Source organism: Diadema setosum, chromosome 21 (genome assembly GCF_964275005.1).
Source record: "Diadema setosum chromosome 21, eeDiaSeto1, whole genome shotgun sequence".
NCBI lineage: Eukaryota > Metazoa > Echinodermata > Echinoidea > Diadematoida > Diadematidae > Diadema > Diadema setosum.
The window spans coordinates 11161912-11172013 of NC_092705.1; positions in this window are offsets into that span (position 1 = coordinate 11161912).

Below are 10102 nucleotides of genomic sequence, written 5' to 3' on the forward strand. Positions count from 1 at the left end.
GTAGGTTAATCACCATGCAGAAGCATGATGATAATGGACTCTGGTCTTACGTACACATGAAAGCGTTTAAAAAATCAAAGGTAGAGAATGTTTTGAAAGTTTAATATAAAGATAGCCATATGGAATACATGGATATCATGTTGTAGATTCGCAAAACAATGGATCTGTTTTATACTTGCTAATAATGTAACTTCATACGTACAAATCCACAACGCTTTTTTTTAACAGGGATAAAAAGAAGGAGTTATTTCTAGTTCTACAGAATTCCCCCAAGATAGATTGCAGTAAAACAAATCTGGATAAACTAATTAAAGATATTATTGAATATAATTCAGAGAGAGACGTGGGAGAAAATGTACTTTTAGTTTGTTTAATTAAGCCTACTCCTCATTGAGACATTAGAAGATATCAATTTCATTATCAAAATGTTTCTTATCCATTTTATGAAAACGTAGAAAAATGTGTATATTCAAGAAATGGTATTGATTTGTGGGAATGGGCAAAGCTGTGCAATAGGATTAAGCACCAGCAAATGGTGTCTAGCGTGGACAATTTGATGGGTATGTGATCAATTATTGTAAACCGACACCCGGTATCGTATGTCCGACTCCAATAAACGTAGTAATACGGAATTAGTATCGGAGGCAAAATTCAGGACAGAGATGGATACTATAACCGTTGTTACCGCAGAAGATGTTCGCTACTTGCATATCTTTTACGCTTCCTTCTTTTTTGTTTTGTTATGTTTATTTTATCTCTTTTTTTGGGGGGGGGGGAGGGGAGGAGGAGTTTACTGGAAACAACCTACTCATGCCTCAGTGTACACAAGTAAGGAAGGTCCAGGAGAGTTGAGCCGCTCTTTTACGTAATGAACCACATTTCCTAAAATTTGAATCACTGGTTGGAGAACTTCTTGTCATCCTTACAATACCACAAAAATAACTGCTCCTGTAATAATTATGTAAATGACAGAAAAGGTCTTACCTCTAATTCTGGAAACAAATTTATTCAGCAATTTAGAGTTCTGCCCTCACCCATGTTCATTAACCTATTAAACAACTCTTTGCCATGACCAAAAAGAAAGATTTGTGACACTCTGCCAACAGTTGGCATTTGAACTTTGTATCTGGAGTATAAGTGGCAGTTCTGGGTGGTGGATCAAATCTCCTTGTGGCTCAACCCACCAGGATCTCCCGTAAATTTGCGACAAATTCCGGGTTCGACTCATGGGCGTAAATCCCGGGGGGGGGGGGGATGGGGGGGATATATCCCCCCCACTTTTGAAGGAGGGGGGGATGGCCTGTACAAATATCCCCCCCTGAAATTCTCCCAAGAAAAAGATGTAGGAACAAAAAAAAAACAAACAAACAAAAAGAAATGTGGTGATATTGATTTCAGCACGATGGATTATTGCATAGCCTATAATCTAGGCGGAGAATGCAATTATTGTTTTGTAATTTGCTGTTAAGCTAAACGTATGATGCAGCGAGATAATTGTCTTTGCCAAGCGATACATCTGATGCGGCGAGACTACGATCAGTGGACGCATCTACCGCGTCCGCTAGGCGCCACGATCGGTGGCAGTGTTTTGTTGTTTTTTTTCGTATAAGAAGACTGCCACCGATCAAAAAAAAAATAAGAAAGAAAACAACGACAAACAACTGGATCATAGGCGGTGTATTCGCGCGCATCCCACTGTTCGTAGTCTCGTCGCATCAGACCAGCTGCATCCCCACCTAGGTTATAGGCTACATACTGTAATGCATGAGCATGACGTTCGCACGCCCGCCTCGTGACGAGAGCATACTGTATTTCATGATATATTCGCGGCACGAAATTTTCGCGAATTGGAGCCGACGGCCTTTTTCGTGGCAAGAAATTTTCGCGAATTGCCACTTGCGTTCATGCATATAGTGTAGATAAAGAAATTTCGCGTGCATTTTAATTTCGCGAATCTTGGCGCTCGCGAAATTCGTGAAATTAAAATGCACGCGAACATTCCTCGTTTTACAGTATACTGCTGAACAGTGCTAGCAGCGCTCGTGTACTTCTCTCGCACACCAATGCATGCAGTGGCGTATCTAGGGGGGGGGGGGGGCAAGGGGGGCAAGGGGGCACGTGCCCCGGGCGCCACTCCTTGGGGGCGCAAAAAAAAAAAACGAAGAAGAAGAAGAAAAAAATCTAAAAATAACAGAAGAAGAAGAAACTCGCCCGGAAGGGGGGGGGGAATGGTGGGGGGGGGGAGGGGGCTGAAAACCAAATCAAAGAAGATAAAAACAAACATGATGATGACGCGGACAAAATGACAATTTTCATTGCGTTCACACAAGAATTCCATGTTCTGTAAACTGAAATACAAAAAACTTTAATTTTCGGCTCGCTCGCTGCGCTCGCTCGCCAAAATTTATATAAAAAAAGAAGGTAAGAACAAAACATGATGATGACGCGGACAAAATGACAATGTCTATTGTGTTCACACATGTCATTTTATATTTAGCTGGCAAAATGTTCACGGAGCAGCGGCTGCAATTTCTTTCGTTCTGAAGCGATCGCCAATGGTTTAACAGAAGGCGCCAACGGTTTCGAACATACGGGGGGGGGGCGCAAAAAAAAAAACACAAATCAAACAAGATAAGAACAAAACGTAATGATGACGCGGAAATATACAAATTTCGGCTCACTCACTCGTACTAATTTAGAGTATTTTTTTCCAAGTCCTCAGTTTGTTGGTATAAATCGTTATCTATAAGGCCGTCACTATAATCTTGATTAAAATTGTAAGATGTAATAAGCAAAAAATGACAAGAGTTCCATGTTTTGTAAGCTGAATTACGAAAATATTCGGCTCGCTCGCTGCGCTCGCTCGCCAAAATTTATCAAAGAAAAAAAAAGAGATAAGAACAAAACGTGATGATAATGCGGAAATAGACCTATACAAATTTCGGCTCACTCGCGCGTACTAATTTAGGGTATTTTTTAAAGTCCTCAGCTTGTGGTATAAATCGTTATCTATAAGGCCGTCACTATATCATGATTAGAATTGTAAGATTTAATAAGCAAAAAATGACAAGAATTCCATTTTTGTAAGCTGAAATACAAAAATTTTCGGCTCGCTCGCTGCGCTCGCTCGCCAAATTTATCAAAATTCATACATTTAAATCACCCTCAAAATGACCCCTTTAAGTGCTTGAAAAAAGCATATCATGTGGACTTTGTTTAAAGTCCCTACCGGGATCGGGTTGGGTTGAACACTTTTTCAGAAATTAAGGGCGCAATTTTCTCGCTTGCCCCGGGCGCCGTTTTCCCTAGATACGCCACTGATGCATGTAAAGCAATATCGACCGTAATGCATGCTTCGGATGTTGAACTACTATCGTAGCCACACTACCAGATGGCAACCAGCTGCATTCAACCAGGGAGGTGCTCTTCCCACCTCCTTGATGCAACACAGTCTGTAGGGCCATGGACGTAGGCGTGAACGAGTGCACCATGCCGAGCGTGATACGACTCACGTCGAGCTCCGCATGAGTTACCCAAAGATCTAGCAAACGAGTTCGTTAACAGCCTTGTACGAGTTTCAGTCGTAGGAATTGCAACGCATTTACCCTCTCCATATTGGCTCATATTTGCTCAGTTTGTATAATTCGTTTCCCTCCAGAAAAAAAACAACAACAAAAGGAACGGGTGTCGATTCCCATATTTTGCCATAATTTATGCCAAGTACCGCCTTTAATCTAATGAACATTGCTTTAGATTAATGGTTCAGACCTATTAACCAAACGGCAGTTTTTGGACTGTAAAATGTCAAAATTTTCAAGCTCGCTCGCTTCGCTTGCTCGCATTGAATCGTCATGCCATTCTCCTGATGTTGCTGCCGGGTAATTGCCAGCAGTTGCGCCCGGTGCGCCCCCACCCCCTTAATTTCCTAAGCGAAAAAAGTACAGCTACAAACGGCAGTTTTTGGATTGTAAAATGTCAAATTTTCAAGTTCGCTCGCTTCGCTCGCTCGCATTTAATCGTCATGCCATTCTCCTGATGTTGCTGCGGGTAATTACCAGCAGTTGCGCTCGGTGCGCCCCCCCCCTTATTTTTCAAAGCGAAAAAGATATAGCTACAAACGGCAGTTTTTGGACTGTGAAATGTCAAAATTTTCAAGCTCGCTCGCATTTAATCGTTAGGTCACATCTCCTGATGTTGCTGCCAGTAATTTGTCAGCAGTTGCGCCCGGTGCGCCCCACCCCCCTTAATTTCCTAAGCGAAAAAATATAGCTACAAACTGCCGTTTTGGGGACTGTACAATGTCAAAATTTTCAAGCTCGCTTGCTTCGCTCGCTCGAATTATATTAATCGCTATGCTATTCTCCTGATGTTGCTGCCGGGTAATTGCCAGCAGTTGCGCCGGTGTCCCCCCCCCCCCCCCTAATTTTCAAAAAACGGCAGTTTTTGGGACTGTAAAAATGTCAAAATTTTCAAGCTCGCTCGCTTCGCTCGCTCGCATTTAATCGTTATGTCATTCTCCTGATGTTGCTGCCAGTATTAAATTGCCAGCAAATGCGCCCGGTGCGCCCCCCTTAATTTCCAAAGCGAAAAAAAAAAAAAAAATTAGCTACAAACGGCCGCTTTTGGACTGTACAATGTCAAAATTCATGATCGCGTTCATGATCTTCAGTGTAAGAATTAAGACAAGAAGTTTCTCTCCCATTTTATAGGCAAAATTGTTCAATAATAATCTACATAAAGTGTACTGCTACCTTAACATGTTGGACTGTTTCAAGTCGATAGAACACGCAAAAAAAAATGAATCAAATTGCACCATTTACAACATCAATATGCAAAAAGTTCTCACTGTGGGAGGGGGAAACCCCCCTCCCACACCCTCCCCCCTCGCTCGCATCGCTCCTTCGCATCTAATCGCTCCCCCTAAGATCAAATCCTGGCTACGCCGGTGATAGGCCCCACTATTTAGGCCTTTCACAGTGATGTCGCACCAGGCGGAGCAAGAGCTGAAATACCACAATGTATAGTCATTCAATTATCTATAAATATTTCTTTTCTTACTTGTTTTTTATAGAAAAATCCCCAAATTTCACCAAAAGTGTGCACCAGATCGCTGAAAAAAAAATGAATCAAATTGCACCATTTACAACATCAATATGCAAAGTTCTCACTGTGGGAGGGGGAAGCCCCTCCCACACCCTCCCCCTCGCTCGCATCGGCTCCTTCGCATCTAATCGCTCCCCCTAGATCAAATCCTGGCTACGCCGGTGATAGGCCCCACTATTTAGGCCTTCACAGTGATGTCGCACAGGCGGAGCAAGAGCTGAAATACCACGATGTAGTCATTCAATTATCTATGAATATTCTTTTTCTTACTTGTTTTTTTAAGGAAAAAATCCCAAATTTCACCAAAAGTGTGCACCACATCGCTGAATTTGAGGTCTGAAAATGCCAAATTTTCCTCATGTGGGAGGGGTTACCCCCTCCCACACCCCTCCCCCCGCTAGGCCGCTCCGCTCCCTCGCACAGATATTCAAACTCAAAGTCCCTCCCCTACCCCCCATCATTAAAACGGAACGATGCCCCTGTGATGATTGATTTACTGACTTAATCAAGAAAATTGAAGAATACAATTTATTAATAGCTACAGGAAAATATCTACTACGTTATTCAAGAAATGGATATCCTTATTAGCATTTTATTGATTTATTTGGGCATTATTCAGGGCTGCGCTACGTTTTTGAAAGTCGGCTGACAAGGAAAAACAAACAAACAAAAACAAGAACAAAAAGTCGTCATATTTTTGCTGCCACTTCCCCTCCCACTTTGCATGGAAAAGAGTGGGACATTTGATCCTGTAAAGTGTGTGTGTGTGTGGGGGGGGGCAAGCTTTCCCCCCCCCCTCCCCCCCCCCCTCCCCCCCCCCCCCCCCCCCCCCCCCCCCCCCCCCCCCCCCCCCCCTGCCCCGGGCTGGCGCCGGTCCGGTTTGGGGTAATCGTGGTGATGGTGACTATCGCCAATCATCCCCCCCACTCCTCAGTACGGATTTACGCCGTTGTCTGTCACCTGTTTTATATTCATAAATGAATTACAACTACACACGATCTAGTCAAATACGTTGCCATGCTGCTATACTCTTCATTCTTGCATGACTTACCACCAGGGCAATGTACATTCTCCACAACTGTAAAGAGAATGTGTAAATATGAATTACGATCTGTCAGTGGGTATAATCTAGACACGCTCCTCACGTAGCACCTTACCATCGTACGCGAAGTGGTTCTAATTGATATACATGTACGTTTAATTTCGTTGCAACGCTCGAGTTGTCTTCAATACAGCGTTAAATGTTCAGTGATCCGGTCGGAGATTATCTTTTCTACATTACACAGGCATCACCTTGATCAACCACTTAACAGCAATTTCAAAATTACATTTTGTTCCTATCCCTTGCTGCCATCATCCTACTTTGCTACTATGTCATATATTTTAGCTGTTGTTATTGTTGTTGTTGTTTTTGTTTTTGTCGCTGTAGGCCTATTTATAACGAGATAATTGAAAAGAAGAATTGATAAATTTTCACTGTGGCCTAGAGCGGAGCCATCAAGTATCTTTTTAATCTAGCAGAACATACACTAACCTTGTGAAAGATTACCTTGATTAAGCTCAATGTAAGAGAATTAAAGTAATGTTTGCGCATCAGTGTGTATGTGGTGGTTCAATTTATCTCCTGTCTGCAATGACGAATTTTCTCTCCCACTAGCGATTTACTCTTCCTTTCCCCAGGATGAAAGAGCACGATGCTTATACGTGTATCATTATGTATAGTATATTTTATAGTTGCGTGTGAGGTTGTCAGAGATTAAGGTCAAAAAGTCGTTGGAGGATGATTTTCAATTTCCAATATGATTGATTTACGACTCTATTGAAATTAACTATTTGTATATTCGTCTTTTGATTACGATATAAGTATATCCAACCAATTATATTTTTGTTGTTGTTGTTGTTATTGTTGATGATGTTGTTGTTTTTGTTGTTGTTGATGATGTTGCTTATTTTGGAGGCAACCTATAAGTATCTATGTCATGTTGATCGTGAAGTGTGTTAAACTTGAAAGCTTCAGATTCCACATTGGCACGCAATATGTGTTAAGTGTCTCCCAAAAGCAAAATCTAGCCGTATAAACAACCGCAGTATGATACAAAGTATGAGTTGACTTTGAAATGCATGGCGAGAGTTTAAAATGTCATATCTCAAATTCATTTACAAAATAAAAAGCAAAACGCCTAGCTCATTAGGATAGAACGCCACATTGCTTGTAGAGTAAAGTACATTCAATTTATGCGTACATGCGTCACACGCAGAACACGGGGAAAAGTCCGTGATATTATTCTGATAAAACTCATACTCATATAGTATGACACAATAACACCTTTTGCATCTATGGTGTGGCAACGTGTTTCTGTCACTTTTTGATATGGGGTTTTCATTTTAAGTACAAGAAAATCTGACTGCCATGAGGTTGAAATTGCAAACGGAAAAAAGATGCACAACTGTTCGTATTTTTCTGCCTAAAAGTGAGTGACATACGGCTGCGGATACACACTGAAGAAGTTATGACAATCAATAGATACACGTTTTCAAGGTATAATAGGCCCTATATCTGAGCTCTAATTCTACTATAAACATCTCGAAATAACCGTTAATATTAGTCACACGATGCTTAGGTAAACCTTCTTCATTATTCTCTATAGATTTGCAATCAGCTTGAAAAAGACTGCTGAAATTAGGTTGGAGTAAGCACGAATTCGAGTGAAACATGAAGCCAATCGATAGATGGATTATCAGTCCATCGATTATCGATTATTTCTCCACGGCTCAACTCAAGGTACTCTATTATATACCTTGAGTGGAGCCGTGGAGGAATAATCGATAATCGATCGACTGGTAATCCTTTTAGAGGACATGAGCAAAATTTAAGTTAAAACCTTTATAGGACGCGAGAAGTTCGTTCTTCCTTAAAGAAACAAAATAGAGTAGGCCTATAGTTAAAGTTATGTCTGATAAAGTTCCGTGTGGTGTGTGAGGAGAAGAAGGAGAAGGAGAAGGAGAAGAAGAAGAAGAAGAAGAAGAAGAAGAAGAAGAAGAAGAAGAAAGAAGAAGAGGAGAAAGGAATTTTCCCGCAAGGGACGTCACTTTCAAGTGATCGATGAGGCTTTATAAAGGATGAGTTTGTTTATCTGAAGCCATCTTGTTGCTTTCATTATGCTTTCTGCTTTCTCAAAGTCTACCCTAAACATTCATCTGCAGCTTATATACAACTTTCTATTTTTTTTTTTTTGGGGGGGGAGGGGGAACTACCCCCCTCTCTCTCTGAGATTAATTTTCGCCCGAAATCAAATAACAATGGCAATGACTGACGCAGGAAGAATATATTCTAGCCTAACAACACTATATTAGCGATTCTATTTCAAGATTGCATGCCGATTGGGTTGATAGCCCATGAAATGGGATTTTGTATGCACAGAAATATAATTTCGTTTGACGCACCCCCATTTCTTATATAGCGTGCTTTCTATGGTTTTTATGGTGGTTGTGCAATGAGCGTCTCATTTCAGTAATTGATCTCAACCATACGTTTTTAATTTTCCGAAGTGTAGATTAACCACGTCATAGAGAAGGTATGTGTGTACGGTAAAATATTCGTGAATCAATTTGATGTAAAGAAAAAATTGAGGATAAGAAATGCACAGCAGCTTTTATGATTCATCGACCAAATAAAGGTTGATTGTACACTGAACGTCTTTTCCTACACACACACACACACACACACACACACACACACACACACACACACACACACACACACACACACATGTTCATATATATGTACATTTTTATAATACTATATATATCATACTACGCGTATACAATGATATACATAAACATATACACATACATACATAAATAGGCCTGTATAAATATTTTGTGCGTAATTTTACGCTTACTTTCGAAAAATGGTCAAACAAACGGGATTCTTGTCAACAGATCTGCTGTAATCTGGTAAAACTACGTTTCTCGTTTGTGGCGATTTCGAAATGTTCACGTCATGGAATGCCTGACGATTTTCACAGAGTGATTTAGGCCACATAACTTAGAATTGTGTTCTATATCAAATAGGAATCTTGCTTTTTTTTGCGTAAATCGAAATAGGAATTCATCATCACGTATTTAGAGAAATTTTACAGATTTTTTAAGAGAAAGTAGTTCTGCCAGAATAATGCAAGTATTAACCAGCATAATGATCTGGCAAAGCTAATCATATTTTTTTAGATATTTAGTTTTGCAAGTTTACATCCTACATTTTCTATTTACACCTTGAAACCTGAACTTGAAACTAGTGTGTTGGTACCGTTTATCTATCTTGAGGGGGGGGGGGGGAACAAAGTTTAAATTATTACTTGAGTCTTTCTATATTAATCTTCTTACTTTGTTGATCTCTTTGCCCAGTGACGTCGGTAGTGTCGTAAATAAGGAGTGTGCGCATGCATTCTTAAGTTACTACAAGTAAACACACACACACACACACACACACACACACACACACACACACACACACTGTGTACAAAGGCACATTACACACAGGTGTATCTGCCACACGCAAAACGGACGGACAATCTGCACACATCGTCATCGACACACCGACACGCCTAATCAGTATCAGTAAGTGTATTGTCGCAACTGTTTGGTTTTACTTACACTTCAGCTTATGTCTGCCAGACGTGTCCGCAAAAAGCACGAACAAGTTCCCACACAAATCCACTGCACACAGTAAGAAATGACGAAATGCGCATTTGCGTTGGGCAAATTCTAATTTGACACATTTCTTTGCTGGGGTGGGAATAAAAAATTAAGCAACTGAATCAGCGGTTGAGTGGAGAGCGTCGTACGTCCGCTGGAGGAGTGCGTTACATTAACTTCACGGGAAAATTCACCTGGCGCGGGTTTCTTTCGGAGGAAACAGTCATAGTGTCAGGGCGGGATCACTGGAGACAGCTGGACTTTGACGCTTGTAGATTTCCCGTCTCATTCATAGTTGAACACA